This window comes from Drosophila albomicans, chromosome 2R, assembly GCF_009650485.2.
Source record: "Drosophila albomicans strain 15112-1751.03 chromosome 2R, ASM965048v2, whole genome shotgun sequence".
In the NCBI taxonomy this organism is placed as follows: Eukaryota; Metazoa; Arthropoda; class Insecta; order Diptera; family Drosophilidae; genus Drosophila; species Drosophila albomicans.
In genome coordinates this window covers 22,163,521-22,186,394 of record NC_047631.2, presented here as the reverse complement: position 1 = coordinate 22,186,394, position 22,874 = coordinate 22,163,521, and the positions used below count along the sequence as shown (strand labels likewise).

General features: G+C 37.5%; 1 protein-coding gene across 1 annotated transcript in view; it reads right to left on the bottom strand.

Moving 5' to 3' along the window:
• The window catches only part of LOC117575807 (trophoblast glycoprotein), a 43,695-nt gene extending 21,595 nt beyond the window's left edge, over nucleotides 1–22,100 (bottom strand). Inside the window, exon 1 of the mRNA XM_034260198.2 lies at nucleotides 21,462–22,100. The gene's annotated coding sequence lies outside the window, so the exon portion shown is untranslated. The remainder of the gene's footprint in view (nucleotides 1–21,461) is intronic.
• Nucleotides 22,101–22,874: the final 774 nt, after the last annotated feature.

The window sequence follows — 22,874 nt, the reverse complement described above, 5'->3', positions numbered from 1 at the left end:
TCGACGATTGTCTGCAGGCTTCTTCTACCGTCTGCAGAACTCTGCGCGCGGCTCTAATACAAAATACAAAGAGCAACGCATACGTAGTAGATGTTCCTTAAATAAACCACAAAACGGATGGCGACCGGGTTGGCTTTGACAGTTTCGCATTGGGTCGGTGATTAGGAGCAAATGGTTTTTTAACTGTTCTACAAATGTACGACATTTAAATGTGTTCTCAACCATTTCTCAAAAGTAATAGTAAAGCAAAAATTTGCATGCACGAAGTAACTCATTAGGCATTTATAACGTAGTAAAAATTGGGTTAAGTGTGTTTCGGCATTCCATATAATCAGCATTTATTGACTGTCAATCAATTTGACACGTCTCGTTAACGAATTTAATCGATTGCCCTTGTCATCAATTTGACGTGCAACGTTTTTAATAGCCTGAATTATACAAAATATCGCTTGTAACAACAAAAGGGAAGAGAAATAAGTAAAAAACGATCACCTGCAAATACTCTTTGGTAATATAAAATAACTACTAAAATCACAATTTGATTATGTCTTGATTGAATTTGATTTAGTTAATATTTGCAATGGCATTTTTATTAATTTATTTTTTCTCCACTCTTTTGATGATTATAAATTATTCACAGAAGCAGTTGGAAAAAATTGTACACTCAATTACTCACACTTCTGTGTAGAGTATACAATTAATATCGACAATGCAAACCACTTTTATTTTGAATAATTAATGAAATTTAATAAATTGAAAAAATGTGCTGGCAGCTCTGCGTATAATAAATGTTTAATTTTTATTAACTAAATGCTGCAGCAATTTGTAGAAACTTTAACAATAACAAGCATGGAAAACTATAGCAAACAATGTACTCTAAATCATCTTGAAAATTACAAATTGCATCTATGATTAATGGCATAATTGTTTTTAAATGTAGTAAGCACATATTTATGGCTAAGCTAAGGATATTTAATGGAAGTGGGAAACATTTCTAAGCTTCCTTTGAGGTTTTGTGGCAGATACTCGCATATATGTATATTTAATGCTTTAGTAGATTAAAGCTTGACATTCACATTTGTTGCGATGCATGAAATATTCATGTAGGTAAGTGACTACAGTCATGTTTAAATGGTAAACTTTGAACATGCAATTATTGTGCATTTCGGCAATTGTTTCGCACGGCCTGGGGTCAGCATCAACAACAAAGAGTGTAAAGCCGAAGCCAAAATGGTTGAATGAATCGATTGCCACAGGCCACAAATACACACACAGACATACACACACATGCACTCAGTTTTCGTAAAATGCAAATCAAATATTTAGTTTTAATTTGCTTGAAGTGACCAAATGACTCAATGCCTGACTGACTCTGACTCTGACTCACTGACTGATTGACTTGACTGATGGATGATTGATCGATTGGCATGTGTTATTTGCATTTTGCATTCTCACGGCATTCTTGTCGCTATTTAATGCTAATTTACCAATGCACCTGTGCATTTTCTCGCTACGCAATTGCGGTCCAATAATTTTAGCCAAATTTAGCCACAAATTTTGTTTTCTCATTTCTCTTTCATTTGCTGCTCATTAGTATGTGAGTGTGTGTGTGAGTCGCTGCGTGTATCGGCACTTTTCTCACTCACTGATAACAATCTACTCGCATGTTGTTGCGCACCTTTCCCCTCCCCCTTTCACTTTTGCTATCTTTGAATGGAATGAAGCAGAGGGAAGAAAAAAAAAACACACGAAAGCCAAACACTGAGAAATAAAAACGCTGAGGTGGCCCAGCACAAAGTAAACGGCATGTAAAACGTCGGCACAGATATAGCCAGCTATATAATGCTTACACATGTTGTAGTTGTTGTTGCTGTTGTTGTAGTTGCTGTGGCTGCCCCATTGCTTTGTGGTGATGGTAGAAGAAGAAATGCAGCATAAAGCAAATCGTGTCAATGACATTTGGTGACATACGCCGCTAAAGAAACACACACACACATAAGCGTTGAGTGGAAGAGCAGAGGGGGGAGGAGAAAGGAAAACGCTGCCTAGTCTAGAGCGAGTCAAGAAAGATGCTCGACTACTTGGGCTAGAAAAAATCCAATACAGATAGCAGAAAATTGCTACGAAACAAGCTGCACACAGCGACAACGGGTTTTTACGTTGGCCATACGCCCAAGTGGGCGTACTTGGGAGGTATAGGAGAGCAAAGAGGGGAGTGAAGAGTGGGGTCTTCGGTGTGTCACACACTGACAATTTACCGCTATACTTTGTTGGCGCCTATTAATAGCAAAGCGCTGTCTTCTTTTTTGGGGTCATTATGTTGATGCTGATGGTAAGTGCGAGATGGCATCGATTCCAAATTTGATTGAGGTGAGTTAAGTAGCAAAGAATTCTCTTTTTTCCATCTCTTTTTCTTTTCGTTTTGCAATTTGATTTGATTTGGGATAATCTTGAACGATTCATCATGTCGCTTGGCAAATCCAAATTGTTTTCGACATTCTTTTTGTGGCATTCTTTTGGATTGCAGATTACAAAATATTTAAATATTGAAATAGAATTTCAACTGTTACAAATGCAATTGGCATTATCTAATTTATTGCTTTATATTTTATAGATGCACAAAGCTAATTAATTGGTTTCGTCTTAATTCCATGCCATCCACATGTAATTGTAACTAATTAGCTCGAGTGAGAACTAAACTGTTATTTAATATTATAGTTTTTTTTTGTGTTGCTGTTGTTTGTTTTTGCACGCTTTCCTAATTTGTAATTTTCCCTTAAATTCAGTTCATTTTATTTGCATTCTATTGACTTTAGTGCGATTTATTTGCCAGTTCAATTGCCGGCCCGACAATTTATTTGCCTGCTGCTGCATTCAAATTCAGATATCAATTTCCATTCAGTTTTTGTTGCACAACTTTTTTGTTTTTTTATTTACACAATATAATTTTATTTGCATGGTTGTTTTTTCGGTGGCCATTTAGTTGACCGCAGCGGGTTTTATTTTTTTCTGCGGCACCTCCCAAAAACGAACGAATATTTAAAGTTCAAAATCCATGAAAATCGCAGGAGGGGATGAACTAAAAATTCAAATGATCAAAGAAATTAAAATGTAAAATGTTTTTGTAGTTTTTGTGGCTTTTTGTCAGCAGCTAGCGGAAATTGTAATTTAAAACTTTTGCCACTCTGCCATTGTTGTACAATTTGCCATTGTTTCTATTGTTCTCTGTTGATATTTAATTTCATTAAAAATCATTTTAACGTTGACAACCGCATTTAAATTAAATGCTAACTGTCGCCAAAATACTATAAAACATAAATTTTGCAACATATGCAATTCAAATAAACAAAGCGTTAATCAAAACTGGACAACATTGCGTTCACAAACTATCTACCATCAGATTAGCTAGATTTGTAAATAAATTCTATTGTATTTGAATAAATCAAATGGATGCATCTCTAAATATATTCCCCATCGGATATCCCATAGGATATCAACTTGTTGTCAGTTTGGGCTTTCGATTGCCTACATGATGACAATTTGCGGCTTAGCTAAGAGAGTTAATAGTTATGTTCCTACAATGCCTCGTATTAAGTATACGTGATGGTTACACACTGCTTGAATGGTGTGAGTTTTGATAGCAAGCATGCGATTTGACAATTGTTAGTACCAATTACCAATGTCATTTGTCACACACGTCAGTCAGTCAGACAGGCGATGGAAACCAGAGCTTGGCACTGGAGCCAAGTTATTTCGACTGCCAGACGAGAAACAGCCGCAGCAGCCTCCGAGACGTGACAGTTGACAAAGACCAAATGAATGTTTAAAGAGAGAGAGAGAGTAAAAAATACGGCGAGAAAGTTTTCCTTTTAGACCTTAACTTTAACAAACTTTAAGTTAGTAAAAGTTACCAACTTATTTTTACTTAGCACTGACTTCGGAAATTAGTTGAGTGCCATTAAAAAGCAACAACAACAACAACAACAACAAAGATGAAGCAAATTGTTGAAATATGCAAAGTTGGAAAAGTATACTATTTCAATTTTATAAATGTTGCAACTGCATTCAACTTTCAAATAGTGTGACGATTGGCTGTCGTAATGTTTAACTTAATATTTACAAAGTCACTTAAATTGTTGCTTGCACCTGACAGACAAACAGACAGATACTCGGTGCGTATACGTAATACTTATCGTATTTGGCATTTTGCATCTCTTTATGGCACATATTATTTATGTGCATATTGCATATTGCTGCTCGCTGTTTATCTCTTTATTACAACACAGAAGTCTGCAGTCTGTTTTCTCATATTATTTGCAATAATTTACATTTGCATATTCCTGCAACTGCAACTGCAATGTTGCCACACGCAAGCCATGAATGAGAAAGCAAAGGACGTCAGGACTGCGACTGGGAAACTCAAGGAAGAAATTGGAGCTACCAATGTTGGAATAGTCGAGAGTCAAATAAAGCGACGGCTGCTGCACAATGCACCACAAAGGGTGCGGAGGGAGTGCGAGGGGTGCGGCAGCATGACTGCTGAAATTATGATTCATAAATTTAAGCGCTTTTGCATTTACCCCATAAACAAATCGCATTTAACTAGGTATGCATAAGTAAGCGAAGGAAAACTTGGCCATATAAACAGTATTTAAATGGGCAGAAGATTGAGTTTTGCATAATAATTGGTTGTCGTACTCTCTGTGTGCTGTCTGACAAGACTTGTGTAAATAATAAATAAGGCACATAATAATAAAGTGTGTTATACACAAAATTTAATTTATGAAGTTGTTGGGAAAGACATTTGTATAAATTATAAATTCATTTGATTTAATTTCATCTTATTATTTTAGTGAATATCAGTTTAGAATATGTTTCAATTTTCTAATTTATAATTTTGTTCTTATTGGCAGATATACACATTTGAAATAATTTTTATTTCTGCTTTGAAAGCGCATATTTCAGCATTCTTATTTATTCAACCATATTCTGAACCGTATGAATCTATAATTAAATTTAATTTAATGCCAGAGCATATTTTATTTTTCACTTTCTAATATTCTTCTAATTAGCAGAAATATTTGCAATAATTATTTATTTCTGCTTCGAAAGTGCAGAACACACGCAATCGCTTTTAGAATTATTCAACCATATTCTGAAGTCCTTCTCATTAGTTTTAAATATTATTTGCAAGTGAGCTCTCAATAGCTTAAGCTGCAAAAGAGCGCTTAGAGCGCTTTTGCAATCAGATTGCAACGAGAGTCGCTCGCCTCGATGCGCCATAAGCTCTGTTGATACATCATCAAACGATGTGACACAAACGTGTGGCCTCGTTCATTGCCAACTACCCACAGAACCCTAGAGCCGAGTACAGAATACAGAGTACAGAGTTGTTGGTAGCAAAATGAGCTCGAACTTCATATGGTGCATGCATAATTAATTAGTGTACACATGCATAATTATAATTACGAGGCAGCGACTAACGGCTGCCTAAACCAAAAGCTAAACCAAACATGGTCACACAGCTAACATATAACAAAAACGAAAGCAACAACAACAACAACTCGAACAATTATAGTGGCAGCTAAAACGACAGCAACAGCAACAAAGTCATCAAAATTCAAAAGAATTGGCAATTTGTGCGGGTTGCGACGCGGCAATTTGTGTTTTATATGCGCCATGCTCGTGTTATATAAGCACTGTTATACATCAACAACAACAACACCAGCAGTAGGAACAGGAATAATCACTACAATAACAACAGCAACAGCAACTGCGACGTAGGCAACGTTAATTAGCTGCGTGAAGCAGAAACTGCAACATTTTGTTAACATTTCAAAACGAGCACAACAACGCAACTGTTTGGGGAGGCAGAGGCGGGAGGCGACGAAGCAATCGACATTGATGGCTCCATGGCAGCTAACCCTCCCCTTCTCCCCTCTACTCCTCCTCGACACCCCTCTTCATTTATCCCTGTGCCATTCCTCTCCTCGTTGGCCCCGTTGTCGCAACTAGATTACTGAATAATTGAGTGCTGCGTATAATGAAATTCGTATTCAAAATTCGTCGTCATTCAACGTCATCGCCGGTTCATTCTGAGCCAACGCTCCCGCCTCCCTCCCTCTCCCCAAAGTGGGGCAGGGCTGGGCATTGGTTGACTAAATGTTTGCGCCTCGTGATTCAAGTTGAGGGTTGCAGAACGGAACGGAAACGGGGAATGTTGTCGGTGTGTACTGGGCCCGGTTAAGCCCTCTATAAGTACGTGTATAGCGTATAATGTATGTATGTGTGTGAGTGTGAGTGTGTGTCTGTATTTGTTTTTGTGTAGCCGACTTGCATACATAATACGCAGTGTGCCAAGCATCGTAGCCAACTCAACTCCTCGTGCCGCCACCTGTGTGACCATCGCCATCGTCGTCATCGCCTGACTGCCGTCGGGTCACAACATCATTCAACGCTTTTATAGCCATTCAACTTGACGCATCCGTTTTGGCCAACTTTTTGGCTTGCGCAGCACCATAGACGAGAGTTGTTGAAAACATTTTTGGGAACAAGTCAAAGCAAAACTCCGAGGGAAACAATTAAAATAAATAATAAATTGCATTGTTTATGATACAAGTTGATCGTTAAGAGAAACTTTGTATATTGTTTGACTGTTTAATTAAGATCTTGTTGCAAAGAATGTATATCTTCTATATCTAAAATAACAGGTAAGAGAGCTATTGTCGAGTGTGCGCATCTGCGAGATACAGTTTTCATTAATTAGCAGTTCAAATATAGCAAATTAATATGGCGAAATCTTCTAAAGAATACCGAAATCTGTATTTAGTATATTGATAACCTACTATATTCAAAATATACCAAGGTATACAGAAAGGTTCAAGAACAACAAGAATATACACTACACTTTTTCAATAATTACCAGTTAAAATATACCAAATCAATGTAACGAAAACTACCAAAATATACCGAAATCTATACTGTTATACTACTACATTCAAAATAAATCAAAGCATACAAAATATACGAGAAATGTAGACCCAAGAGCAGCAGAAATTAGATACAAAATAAATTGAAATTTTAACTCTAATAGTATGAAATCCAAGTGAACAGAAAGTTATAATATCTTTCTACCCTAGGGGGTAAAAATTCAAACAGAGAACTTAACTTAAATAATGCTTTTCTAAATATTTTGTATTCCATTGTTTTTTTTTTTGCTATTTTCATTGTCTGTGATTTTTATTTTATTTTTCTTTCGCACACTAATATTTGTCTTTCTTTATTTTATTTTGTTGCCAAGCAACCCTCGCTAAGGAGAGAGAGAGGGGCAACCTATTTTGCAACAACTTCACTAGCTCGCCACACGGTTGCTTCATTATACGAACATGGCCTCCCCGCATTACCAAGTTTATGTCACTTTTCTCTGCTCCGAATTTGTTTGCTTACTCTTATTGCTGCTGTTGTTGTTGTTGTTAATTCTCTTATTATTATTGTTGCTGTTGCTGTTGTAGCTGGCGTGTCGTTTCGCTTGGTTCATATAAATTGTTTTGGGATTTTGTCGCACAATTTTTGTGCTACCTCCAGTTGGGCGCCACTCCTGAATGCACCCCTCACTGCGCTCCTCCCTACGTGCTCCTCCTCTCTCATTTTTGGTCGTCCTGCACCGATGCGTCGGTTTCCGGCAGCACGGGCTCATTATTGTCGTCAGTTCGTTACAGTTCTTTGTTTAATGACATCATTTCGTATGAAAAATCGTAGCTGCATATACCATGTGAGACAGACAGACAGACAGACATACTGAAATGTTGGAGAAAGAGAGAGAGATCGGAGCGGGAGTCGGCAGTTGGAGTCGGTTGTTGGGGTGTGTTATAAAGCCTTGCCGAAATTATAAAGTTGAGCGTCAGGCTCAAGGAATGATTAATGTCAGTGCGTAACATTATCAACATGCACACGTATGTATTATAAAGCACATCATATCCCACCGTATATATAATATACTACATATAGTCCCCATAGACGTAATCTTTCTCATGAAATTTGACATAATGAGTACGGAAACACGAAAAGAATAAAGTAATATACTGTGTTGCCAAGTTGATAAAGTTTGTAATTTACTTTCGCACTATGAATGGGCGCCGCTTAGGTCACGTTCACGATGCACAGAAAAGTGAATGAGATGACAAAGAGATGACAGGAAATGAGGTTGAAAGATTTTCTTTAAGGTATATAGTCTTTGAAACAGAGTGCGTAAATCATTTTCAAGAAGTTGAGCACAGCAAGGGAAACAAAGCTAGTACAGAGAGAAGAGATAAATCACAAACTAAAATTATAGTTGGACTAGTAAGAAAAGATATTTCTTTTAATTGCAATTATACACAAAGAATATGAGTGAAATGAATGAAGCAACTGGGAAAAAAACAAATAAGAAAATACTATCCAATTAAGTCTTCCTCAGAAGTGTTAAAAGTAAAATTAGATTATAATACTTGTGATGATGGCGCACAAATTCTATTAAATGAAGCAAATACTTGGGAGACTTGCGTGTTGATTTTATCACATACCCCGAAATTATTGCTCACAACGAGTACACTCATTTAACTATTCATAAGAAAATGAATAAGTGCCCTTATGGTGTCCCCAAAGTTGGCGTTCACAAGATCCTTCTCTCCGGTCTCAAAAGTGTCATTTTAGCGAGCCATAAAGTTAATTTTGTCATATTCACCGAATACGTGTGTACGACGAGCACCTTCTTCCACTTTTAACATGCAACAAAATGTGGCAAGGGGGTAAAATATACGATACGAATATCACACACACTCAGAAAGCGAATTTCATGTCCGCAGAGTGCAAACATTTGCGGGACATCAAATGGTGAGTGGTGGGTGGCAATTAAAAGTGTCCTTAAAGTGCAAATTAAACAGCATGTAAATTAAATTAATTGGCAAAGTTGAATTTTTTATTGCCCCGACAGTCCCGAGCTCGGCCCTATGTTGCGATGAGACTGATACCAACAACACAAAAAGAGAGAGTAATTAAATTTTTCGGGGCACAAATCTTTGCACAATCTCGGTCAAAAGTTTTCCACACTTTGAGTGGAATATCAAAGTGTGTGCCAGTGTGTGTGCGTGTGTTTGAGTGGGGTTGTGTGTGTGTGACTGTTCATATAAAATTTAAATGAAATGCTTGTGTCTAAAGCTTTTGCCGTTTATTCTCTAAAATGGCGGCGACTGTCGAGCAAAACCGCAAACGCTTAACAGTTTAATACAAATGTCAGAAGCATGCAACGTGTGCGTGTGTGTGTGTGTGTATCTTAATGTACATACTCGTTTATGCTTATTTGTTTGTGTCTAATTATTGTGCAAACGATGTTGGCAATAATTTGAAATGTACAAACAAAATGGCGTGTGAAACACGTGGCGTATGCGTTATAATTGTCAGCCTCAACTGAACTCAACTGCTCGTCTAGCTGCTCGATTATCCTTGCAGCTGGAACGAGTCCGCCGTGTGCAATTAAAAATTATGTTTATGTTTGCAAAATGTAAATTTAAATTATTGAAGCGCCATTTTACGCAATAAAGCCAAAAGGAAATAAACACAGACATACATTTATATGCAAAATATGCTGTCATTTCGCAAGAAGAAAACTGCGTTGTCAATTTGTATTAAAGTCAGTGGAGTGACAGCGTTTCACTCGTAATTAGATCAACTGCGAGTATAATGAAAGTGAAGAGCTAAACTTTAATTGCAAGTTTGTCAGTCGCGCATCTCTTTGTAATATTTTTGAGTTATTTAATTCTGCGAAATAATGAAAATATAACGATCTTTACGTGCAAGTAAATTTCAATTGCAACAGCGAGTCTCAAAACTTAAATAATTTTATGAATCATGTTATATTTTTGAGATATTTAATTTCAAGAAAGTCAAATAAAAAATAAGTCTTAATAGCAAGTTTTTCAGACTTGCTTCTTTCCTTTTCCTATAGTTTTTACATTTTCATCATGTTATATTTTTGAGATATTTAATTTTAAGAAAGTCAAATAAAAAATAAGTCTTAATAGCAAGTTTTTCAGACTTGCTTCTTTCCTTTTCCTATAGTTTTTACATTTTCGAATTATTTAAATGCTCAAAAATTGTATTTACAGTTCTGTCAGTTTTGCTTCTCACTATTTAAATAATTTCTTGTGATATTACTGAATTATTCATTCCACAAAAATCCGAATAATAATGGAAATGAATCGAATTTCCCCTCGCAAGTAAATTTGATGCTGCATTCCCGTATTCAATGGACGTTAAGCGTAACTCACTTAATAAAACCATAAAGCACAATTTTATTTGCTCAAGCAGCGTTTACCTTTTGCCATCCACGATGTGTAAATGGAAATATGAGCAAATATCATATGTAATAAAATGAAAGGGATGATAACACCGTTCGATTCCAATCAGTTAAAACCGAAATGCATTTGCCATACAACAATTTTTAAGGGCACTTCAACATCGGTCAGTCAGCACGTCGAGATGTCGGACTCTGTGTTTTTTTTTATGCTCTTTTCTCTTTTATTTTTTAATATTTCTACGAAAATTGCCGGCTTCGACATGAAAAACGCATGAGTTAAAGTTGTTGTAGTTGTTACTGTTGTTGTTGTTGTTGTTGTTGCAGTTGCAGTGTTCATTCTGTGTTGTATTTGCACAGTGACTGGGCATATGGTACGCCAATATGCATTTATTATAAGAGCAGAGCGTTCGAGGGCGTGGCAGATGTGAAAACAAGAAAAAGAAAAACAACAAAGTCAAAACATAACAAGAAACTGAAACCGAAACCAGAAACCAGAAACCAAAATGAAAAGATTTTCAAGCAACAAGGGAATCAAGGGAGGAGTAGACAAGCTAAGAAAAAAAAGGAAATCAGCATTTAACAGCTCATTTGCTCATTTACTTATCGATGGAGAATCGCAGACTTTCTAAATAATAACAAAAGTTTCAAGTAAATTACGAAAGTGGAGTGAGAAGTCAAGTGAATTTTTATGCAGCTACTTAAAAGTAATTGCTTGCAATTTTCATTTAATGATAAGTTCTAGAAAAAGAGCATCACATATTCGATGCATTGCTTTTTGCTCTGTTTCTGTTTCGCGTTCTGTTTAGTAAATGCTCCTTTCCGACACGTTTGCCCATATCGAGTGGCTCGAGTTGCCACTAAAAAAATGCTGTAGAACAAGTTTTTATATTCTGAGCCTGCGTTGGCAGCAGACAGAGGGAAGGGGCAGGAGAAGGGGAAAGAAAGACTGAAATGCGTGGCTTATGCTGAGCATGGGAATGAGAATGAGACTGAGACTGAGACTGGGAATGAGAATGAGAATTGTTTGCAGATTCATTCTGGTGACCATGTTCACAGGCACTTAATAAGTGTTTGCCATGTTGCTGCTACACACGGAATACAGAAGAGCTCTCATATTTGAAAACAAAAAAAAAAGTTCTCTTCTGTTTCGTTATGAATCTGTTCTCGAAAGTTGCTTTATTAAAAGTCCAAAATAGATTGCAATGGATATTGTACTCGGATTTTATGTTCTTGTCATCTCGTCAAATGCACAAAACACAGCCAAAAAAAGTTTTATGCGAACGACTCCAAATTGAATTTGAGCCGCGAACCGCAGCGCCAAGCAGCAAGCAGCAAGCACAACAGCACCAACAACAACAACGATAAAAACATAAGACTAATAAGCTACCCCCAGGCGGAGTTAAGCTGAAGTCTTGCGGGGGAGGGGGAGGTGGGGGCTAAGCGGGGGTAAAAGCTGAGCCTTAAGAGCAGCCCATTCATTTCATCTGGTGTTGGGATGCTGCCAAACTTTTACCCCCTCTGCATATGTGTGTGTATGTGCAAAAGTGGGTGGCTGTGTTGGCAGTTATAAATTACGTTACGTATACGCAATGTGGTTAAGCGCACAAAATGCTCGCTTATGAATAAGTATAAGGCTCAATACATATACGTGCACACATAAAAATTACATCATAACGAAGTAAATTAGGCGAGAAATTCAATAATTTCTGTTTAGCATCGACAAAAGCGTTGAGTGCGCGTTGCGGAAGTTGTGCCCAAGTAGGCTTAAAGATTCTTTAAAGAAAAACAAAAGGCTTCAAGAGTTGAGTTTGCTCAAAGAGAGAAATTAACGTGAACTTAAATGTGATGCTCACATGCTTAACATCAAGACATTTTAACAATGTGCCAAGTTTATTTATTAAGATCATCATTAGAACATATTGTTTCATGGGCCTCCAAAAGCCATTAACGGTCATTTAACGGACACGAAAAGCCATACTGTAATCCATAACTATCATTAAAATTAATCTAGACACGCCCAGAAGGTTCAACAAGCCGAATCGCCTTTGAAATATGTTTTGCGGCTAAGCGGCAACAGGCAACCGTCATCCGGTCAGCCACATCGAAAGGGCAAACAACAAAAGGCCTTAAGTCCATTTGAGGATCTTAAGAGGCATAAACGCATTTGTGCATGAACCTGAATTGGCCTGCTATTATGACCGCTTTGATATTGACCCGGCACCCGAACACCAAACTAAATTACACAATTAATAAGTTCAGTTCGCCGCATAATAACCGCAACGTTTAAGGCCAAAATACGCAATTAGGGCCAGAAAAGGAGTATGCCAGAGTACAGAACTGTATGCGTGAGAAAAGGAGGCAATGTCCTCCTCCTCGTCCTCATCTTCTTTGCTTTTCGACTTCAAGTTGAAAATTAATCAGGCGAAAATAATGCAGCCAACGATGAGGCAGCGGAATGCGATAAAAAGACGTAAATTTTTAATGTACATCTCGCACACACAACACACGCATAATAAAAAAAGCCAATGAAGAGGAACAGCAGCGACAAGCAAAAGGACTGCAGCGAAAAAGGATGTCAGGATGGCCCCTGCGGACAGAAAACGCAATAAACGTATAGCAGCGCGGACCTTGGTCAAGACAACGTATCGAATTCGAAAGGATATTGGAGGCGCGCAAACGAGTTGAGTGAGTATATCAAATTTTCTGACTACTTAATGATGCATGCAAAAAAGTTGAGATTCAATTCTTAAAGTATTATAAATAATCGTTAAACTACAAATCAAAAATTCTATCCTTAAAGTATTATAAATGATCCTTAAGCTAAATATGAAAAATCACAAAACCATTTAAAGCATATTTGCCAGCTTAAAGCTGCTTCGATTATTTATTGTGCGTAATCCCCAATTTATTTCAATTCTATGAAATGGCTCAGGTGAATTCAGTCCTCGGTTGATGATACAGCAAACTCAACACTACACGAACTTGGCAACTAGTTATAGCATGACAAAGTTGGCATGCCCCATTCTCAATGTGTTGTTGTATCTCTCTCTATATCTGGCTGTATCTGGAGTCAGAGGGCGAAGCGGCGGACAAGGACAACAAGCATAAAGCTCATAACTGAGATTATGGAGCAGCAAGCAGCAGCTGCCACACACATACACAATGGACAGGGCCACAAGGAAAAGCACACACATATGTGTGTGTGTGTTTGTATTGTGCATGGGCACTAGTGGGAAGTACTCTATATATTGCCATGGAACAACGCACATGAACAACACTCCATGGCCCAAGTTAGCTGGCTGGCTGGCTGACTTGGCGTAGCCTAAAGGACAACGTGTGGGTGGGTGGAGCAGCAGCTAAGGTAACAGAAGTGAGCGGAACGAGAGGCGGCAAAGTGCTTGAGCTTCTTATCGAGACCTGCTGGAAGAGAGCGAGCAAGCAGATGCCTTTGGGGAATGGGCAAACGAAAATGGAAAAAAGATACTCATATTTTCTGCGTTTGGCGTTTTTTTCTTAGCTTTGTAAACATTTTTGAGCGTCAACTTTAAGTTTAGTACTCGCAATGCCAAGCACTTGAACGTAGCCACAAAAACCACCAAGTGCTCATTAGATTTGTGCAAATATTTACGCTGCATCGACAGGCATAATCTGTTGCCGTCTTCTCCTCTGCTCTCCTCTCCTCTCCGCTGAGAACTCCGCTAATGATGCCCACAAAAATGTAATTTCATTGCTTGTGCAATTTTTCATTTCGCGTTCAACGCTCAAATAAATAAGAAATGATTTTTTACGAGTTTTGCTTTCGGTTTATATATACGTTTTTTCCTATTGACTTTTGGGTTTGTTTTATGGCAACATCCAAGTGTGTGTGTGTGAGTTGGTATGTGGGGTTCTGGTTTGAGTTCCTACACCATGTTAAAGCAAATAAATCGCTCAAGTTGGAGAAACAGCTTTCAATGAAGCATGGAGCGAAGCGACGACCGGAAGTACTCAAATATGTTTGCCATTAGGTGGAAGGTACTTAGAAGTAGAAAACTAGAAGAAGAGAAGCAGATGAAACAAGAAAAAGAAGCTGTCCAAGATATTGACAAAGCAAACTGGACAGTCGAACATAAGAGATAGAGAGAGAGAGAGAGAGAATAGACAAAGGCAACAGCATATCCTTGGTGTAATGTAAAGTGCAATACTGAGTGGTGACTTGCAAGTAATTGCATTTTTGATGCAAGCCGACGTTCAAATAATCCACCAGCATATAAATGATTTAATGGTCAACATGTCAAGAGAAATAACTGTGATAGTTATTTATTTTATAGTCAAGCAGTCATAAATAAACTCCGCTTGCTATGATTAAAAATGTACAAGTGTAACTGATTTATTTATGGCATTGCCAGGACACAACACACAACAAGAGAAAATAAATGCTAAATAAATTGCGTATTAAATAAGTTTTGAACAGACGAAGAAACAAAGTGCGTTTGCATTGAGAGCATTGAAAGAAAATCAGTTTGCTAGAAATTATGCAAAACTCTATTTATTAGTTTAATTCTATTTTCGAAAACTTGGCAAGTCTATTGCCATTTGAATTTAAATAAACAAAGATTAAATTGAAAAAAAAAAACATACAGATTGGTATAGATTGTTGCAGTCTTGCGAAGCTAAAATATTAATTGAGCATCACAGAAAGTGAAAATGAAAAAGTAGCAAAATAAGGCACAAAATTGATGCTGCAGCTACGCCTCAAGTTATGCAATGCAGGCTGCTAATATATGGCATAGAGTCGCACACTTAAACACACACACTAAACACAGACACACGCTCACACACACACACACATACATAGACATAAATAAACATCTGACATTTTGGTATTTGCCATTGGCAATCAGTTGGCATATTGCAGCCCCGCATGACAGGTAATCAAATATTAAATGCACGGCCTTCCCCCAAATGCCACCGCCTTCGGCTGTGCACACACCGGCAGACACTCCCCCTTCATCTCCTCCCCTTTATTCGCTCTGCAGTGGCAGAACTTTTAGTGCAACTCGTTGCCCTTACTCCTAGCTTGTCTCGTGTCACAACAATTTCAAGGATAACTACCCGAAAAAAAGTTTGCAACGTTTCAGATAACGAGCACTCTCTCTCTCTGACTATCTGTAGAATGCACTCGACCAAAAACTCAAACAACAAAAAAAAAACTAAAGCAACAAAACACAAACACAAAAAAAATGCCACGCCCCTTTTCTACATTCTACATTTGTTGCTGCCGTTGTTGTTAGGGGTTTTTTCGCTCAAATTTTATTTAAAACTCAAATCGAATTGCAATTAAATAGAGTCAAATATCGAAGGGGAAGAGCAGCAGGTGGAAAGGTGAGAACTCAGGTGAACGATCGCTGCTGAGTGCTTCAATTTTCGACTATTGCCGTTGCAGTTCACGTTGTTGTTATTGTTCTTTATTCTTGTTGGTTTCGGTTACCTTCGGGTAAGACCAAAAGTTCAGTTCAGAGTCGAAAATAGTTTGCTAGGAAATTACTTTGCACAAGTCGATGGATGGGAGGAAGGCAGGAAATCTCTAATGATGTACGACCAAGTGCATGCGTGTCTGTGTGTGTGTGTGTGTTTGAGTGTGCCATAGTCAAACTTTAATGAATAATGGGCATGCAGTTAGCAAAGTGGGAAAAGGAGGAGACGAGGGGAGGTCAGTTGCGGACTTGAGGTCAGCTGCAACTTGTGGACCGAAGCAAAGTTGTGAGGTAACTTGAATTAGCAATATTGATGTAAACTTATAAAATTTAAGCTATCAAAATTATAGTTTTGCTAAAGAAATATTTTGTAATTAAATTGCTGTCAATGTGCATTATGAAATACAATAAATAAATGTATTAGGCAATTACTTAAATCGATAGGATAAAATCGTTGAATGCATCTCACAATTGAAATTGTTTAGTGCGTTAAACATTTTAGAGCAATTTTCATGGCTTTGGCTGGCATTTGAAATCAGGGCAGAAAATACACTTCAATGAATCACTTTAAAGTATTTTCTCAAACCAAAGAGATAACAACAAAGACAACAATAACAACACAACAAATTGCTGTATAAATTGCTACAATTATGTCTAATTAAATGTAAATTTCGAAGCTCATGCGATTGTCGAGCACTCTCTCGACTTTTCGACTATTACATCGCCTGTGTAGCATTGACCTTACCCAGGCCAAAGTCAAGCCTCTGCTCCTGCTTTTGCTTCTGTGTCTGTGCTTTGCCTTGCCACGCCCCATTCCCGACTCCCCTTTTCACATATTACATTATAAGGCGTCGCTGGCCTGTGGCGCCTCCATCCAGCTGACAGCTGTAATCCTCCTGCTTATTTCTCCATTCTGCCCGGCCTCACTTATCCTCCTCTCTTCTCCTCTCCTCATCTCGCCTCTCGCCCGAAGCTCTCTGAAGTCCGTGCCGTAATTTACAAAATAAGCCGCAGACAGGCAACAGCAGCAACAACAACAGCAGCAAACCACACAATAGAGAATGAACTCTCTGTTGCGGTTTTTCGACTTTAAAATACCCACATGATAATAACCAATTGTTTAAGATTAATTCAATATCTGCAGGGAGTGAATGTGATAGATTGCACTGTTTTCTATTAGTATTGCAAATGCCTTTGAAATATTATTCAACTATCCTTCTATATATATTTCATCAGCTAGTGTTTTTTTTTTATCTGTATTGCAAAAGCATTTGAAAGAATATTCAATTATTATTCTATATAAATTTCATCAGCTGAATTTGAGTGTTTTTTTTTCTATCTATATTGCAAATGCATTTGAAAGAATATTCAATTTCAATAAATTTCATCAATTAAAGTTAAGTGATTTAATCATTATTTTATATTAGAAACAGCTTTTGTATCGTAATTTAATATTTTCTCAGGATGCGATACATTTAACTGCTTTCTATCTTAATCGCAAACTATTATTATATCAATATTTTATCAGTTAAATTAAAGAATTGTAAATATTATTTTTTATTCACAACCATATTTCAATTTTCTCAGCTCAAGTTAAGCATTCTCAAACTTGTTTTTCATTTATTAAATATTAATAAAAAGACTATAGAATATATTGTTTTGAATGTTGTATTGCTATTTTCTCTACGCAACGTGCTAACATTTTTTGAGTTTCTATAATATTTCATAGCTCTGACATTCGGCAAGGTATTCATATAAATTTAAGAGTGTTCAATTTTATTTTCTTCAAAAAGAAAATAAGTTTCGACTTCTTTATAGCCTGGCATATCCCTCACCTTCTTTTACTCCGTGGTATAATTGAAAAAATAAGAAAATTGCCAGACACTGTCATCGGCTGCTGACACGTTCTGCCCACACCTGATGACGCGCCATGGAACAACCGGCAGAGAGAGAGAGACAGCGAGACAGACAAGAGCTGGCTAGTGTTGCTGCCACTGGCCACTTGTGGCATGCCTCGCAGCCAAATTGCTAGACATTTTACTCGAGCCGTCGCTCAGCACTTCAAAAAATTTGTTGCAATTTTATTTAGCTTCTTCCAAGGGCTTGTTTATAACTCACCTCTTCGACACGCGCGCCAATTAAGTTGCAGTTACTTTTATTGTTGTTGTTGTTTCGGTTGTTGCTGTTTTTATGTTGAATTGCATTGCTGTTAGCTGCAAGACATAACAACAACAACAACACCAACAAAAACGCCGCCATGAGTCATAAAATAAATTCGCTTCAACGCCTCGTTTAAAACTCAATTTTTATTTTTCAACCAACCTTGTGGTGTGGCGACAGAGATAAAAAAAAATGTTGAACATTTTAAAATATGCACATAAAAACCAGCGGGGAGACAACAACAACAACGATGACGCGAAAAATGGGAAAATGAGCTGCCGTAATTTACATTGTATCTTTAAGATACAAAACGATTAAATGGCAGCAGGTAATTGATATTTTATGTTAATTTGTGGGCCCAGCTTTTGGCTGAACAACTTCAAACTTAAATTTATTTAAATTTAATTTCCGTTCTGTTCTAATTTGCGAATTTATAAATATTTACTTAGTTTTTTTTTGTCGGTCTGGCTACAATGATTCATTAAGGCTTACTTCTAGATATTGTATCTTTTCAAGCTGCCGGAGAATATTTGTGAGCTGAAATCAGCGTTGAGTTCTGCTCACCGGGGGATCTGTATATAACGAACTGACATATGTATATATATAGTATACATTATTGTTGTATATCTGCTTCCAGTCTGTTGGTTTGTTGTCGGTTATCTTTGTCGTCCCGTCTGTCTCCTGTGTACAAGTCGTGCAAGTGACTGGTGCTGGCTTTGTTGCACGTACCCCTTTTGCCACATTGTGCGGGCTCTGTTCCCATGGCTATGCAAAATGTGCAGCTCTTAGTCTCCGCTTTTCATTTGCTCGCCTGCAATTTGGTTGAGATTGTTTTCGGACCATGAAATATGACAACTGTTGGCGAGAGAAATACGCTACTTTCTAGGACTATTCTATTTCATAATGAGCAGTTCATTTATTTATCATTATTTATTTTTAATACTATGAATTCACTTCACTTTCAAAGATCGTTAACTTCAATCTAAGCTTCATTCAACTTCAATTGCTGCAAACTTTCTGTCTTAGTTTCGTGTTAAATATCTTTAAAACGAACTCGAATACTTCAAACAACCGCATTGAATTCCCAAGAAGCAGCAAAAGCCACAAGTTTTACAAATTCACGTACATATTTTGTAACTAAGTGTATATTTACATTTCAATCTGCATCTTTATGGCAACTACAGAGCATACCTACATATATCTAAAGCCAGACAAAAGTGGGATGAGAAAAGCCAAAGTCAAAGCCAGCAAAACCGAAATACCTCAATGGAGCAGTGTCATTTACAACCGAGCTCACCTGGATAACATTTTCAAAGAGTTTACGCAGTAATTTATGAAAATATTTTTGCACATTTACTGAAGAGAAATAATTAAAGAAAACATTTGGATGCTACTATCAAAGAAAAAAAAAAACACAACAAGTTTAAATTCGTTTTCCAATTTAAAATGCTGTAAAAGAGACAACTTGGGGAATTTTCATTTGTTTTTGTATCTTTGCACAAATTATTTCATGTTGTCCAAAAATGCTACATCTAATGAAATTCCATGCAATTAAAGAATGCCATGCTCTGGGGAATATAAAGAGCAATAAAAGTTATCGAGCTGTCAGAGGCTGTGACACTGATTGAAAATATAAACTGTCGGAGCCAGGTCGAGATGAGATGACATGAGAGATGCTACGAAATGGGTGACTTGAGAGGTGGGGAGTTGAGAGGAAAGGTGAGCTCAGAGTTGAGTTGAGTGATGGCCTCGCATGTTATTAGCATTTTTGCACATATAAATTATGCAAAACTCTGTGCCACAGCTCACATCAAAATGTATTCCAAATATTTGGCTGGCGAAAGTGTTGAATATTTGTCGAGAGATCCTCAGGCAAAGCAAGGATGTGTCAGGATGTATGTGCAAGGATATATTGCAAGGATGAGCCAGAATATACTAAGCATCAAATATTCGGCAACGACAAAGTTTTTGCGCTAGTTGTGTTGCTCTTTTCTAACGTTAATAAAATATACTATAGTATACTACGAGTTACTCGAGTATGTTTGCCACAATATATATGTTTAATTTCATTTTGTCCCATATTAAGTCCAATTTGTAGTTGGTCTAAGTCGACACAGCAATGCATTTCTCTATTAAAAGTATGTTTTGCCATCCTCATCTACAGAAACTTTTAATTTCCCCTAAAAAAAAAAGTAAATGAATCCCATCAACTGAGCTTGACTATTAAAGCCGATTAGTTTGGACACCAAAAAAATAACTTCACGTAATGAGACCATATAATGGAGAAAAAATAAGCATGAAATGTGAGAAACTAAATGAATTGAAAACAAGAAAAGTTCGTAACGAAAAGCAACAGTTGAAAATAAATGCAACTGAGTAAATTTTGTGTGGTTTAAAAGCTTGATTCATAGTCATTGTTGCTTTGAGGGTGTGATGTCATTTGATTTTTTTTAAATGAAATGCAAACATCAATTAAAAGATTATAATTATATATAGTATGTAAATTGTGTCAATAACAATCAGTTCTACTAATAATAGCATGATTACATTTCCAATTCGGATTGCAGCTGATAAGAAGAGAATCAATCTATTGTACATAGTTATTTTTCAGACTGTTATTTCTTCTAGTATATCAAGTTGCATTGCTTTGAGCTTGTATTGATTGAGCTTATAAATAATCCACTCAAAATGAACGTAAACTTTGTTTGCTTCAAAAGAAGAGTGCATAAGAGAAATGAACAAACGAAATTTCAATTAGGGAGTACACCAAAAAACACAACAAAGATAATACAAAAAAACAAAAAAAAGAAAGAGTACTGCCGAACTTCTCTCTGTCTCCTTTTGCTCAAACTCGAACTCTGCGCCTAAACTCGACTCAACTCAACTGGGTTCGACTCGACTAAAAGTTGACAATTAAAAAGTTTGCTGCTGTGATTCTGTTGCTTTTACTCTTGTTGTTGATGCTGTCGCTATCGTTGTTTGTTGTTGTTGTTGTTGCTGCTCTTCTTGCTGGCTGTCTAAATGAGTATTTTTTTCTGTCAACAAAGCAGCGCAGACAAAGTTCTGCCAAAAACTGCAAAACTGTGCAAATTAGTTTTGTTTTTAATTTAGCATGATTTAAATTATTTCTCTTTTGTGCTTTGTCCTTTAGCAACTTTTCGTTTTGCCATCAGATCTCCACGAATGCCATGTGTTTGAATAGTTAACAAATTAAAATTCTTTCAACAAGTTGTCGCTAAATATTCAGAGCGAAGGAGTTTGAGGCTGCGAGCAAGAGAGGGGAGAGCGCGAGTCTGTTGTTCAATCAAATTAAAGTTACATTTCATGTACTGAGCGCCAAAGCGCTGAAGCCAGTTTCGGTATCACGACGAAGACGTGTGGGCGACAAAGGCGGCAATGCCGACGACGACGGCGACAGCGTCAGCGACAACGACAACGACGGCTGTCTACAGCAGACGCAAGACAGACAAAGCCAACAAAACTCATATACTCACAAATACATGTAAACTTACCTCAGTGGCCGCTGCGACTGCGCTGCTTGCAGCGTTGACAAAACTGGTTTTTTTTGTTGTCTTTGGTGGTACTTCGAATGCTTGCTTCTTCTTGCTTGTACATATGTTGGTATTGGTTGAGTGAGAAGTAAGCACTTTTTTTCAATACTTTTCCAGTGGTTGCGAAATACACTCGTTAAAGTTAATGTTGTTGTTGTTGTTGTTGCTGGTACTGTGGCTGTTGCTGCTACGGCTTCTGTTAAGCCATATGCTACTTGCAATTAATTAAGCCCAACAATTGGCCAGCAAACAAAAGAAATCAACGCGACACACGGCAAACACGATACACAAATACAAATAGAGGCATAACACTCATAACACGCACACACACGTTCTTATTCATACGCATACATATATGTATGTATAACCTGTGCGCTTCACTTGTCGTGCGCGCCTTGCTTCGGCGTAGGCGGCAAAACGTGCGTAGCTCCAAGGGTAGAGGGGAGCACAACGGAGTTGGCTGGGTTGAGCCAGCAGCAGTAAACGCGCGACGTTGACGAACAGACAGCGAAGACGACAAATAAGAATGTGAATGAGAATGCGAGAAAAAGATGCGCTGACGTCCGCACAGCACAAAGTTTATAAACAAACTGAGCTTCGACGTTGGCATTGGCGTCCGCGTCTGTGTTTGTGTTCGTGTCAACGTCGGCGTCAGCGCCATCATTGCCGGCAGCCAACGCCAACCAGGTTGCGTCTGAACTTTGGACGAGAACTTGTTTGCTGCTTCTGTATTGGTATGCACGTTTGTTTGTGTGTGAGTGGGTGGCTTTTGGATACGCATGGCACAGTGTAACAAAGCAACTTGATTGAGCTGTTAATAAAATAAGTTGAAATAAATTATAAAAAAATCCAATAATATAAATATATTTCAATAAATAAAGTTCAACGATAATAAAATGATGTTATAATTTGTTGCTGATTATATTGGGTTGCACCACTGTCGCACAACTTTAATGCCAACTCTCGCTTGTTTGCTTGCAACATGTTCGAGTTCGATACGCTGCATTTGCGACGATACGTTTACATGTTGGCACTGACACAAGCAACAGCAACAAGAGCACAGATGTGACATGTTTTAGTGTAAATTCGGGTCAATTAAATTCCAAATACGTTTTGCTACATAGCTGAGATGAAAAATTTAGTAATTGATCCAACAGTTTTCAAAGAGTATATCGTAGTCACTAGTGTTGTGCCACATTTGTTGTGTGGAGTTTTGCTTTTGGCTTTGGCGACAGCCATGCTGACGTTTTCGCTTAGCATTTTAGTTGTTTCTTCTCCTATTTCTTTTTATTTTTTTTTGCTATATTTTTTTTATGTATTTTGATTTTGTGTTAATTTCTTGTGCTGCCGGCTGTCACGAAGCAGAAGCAGCGT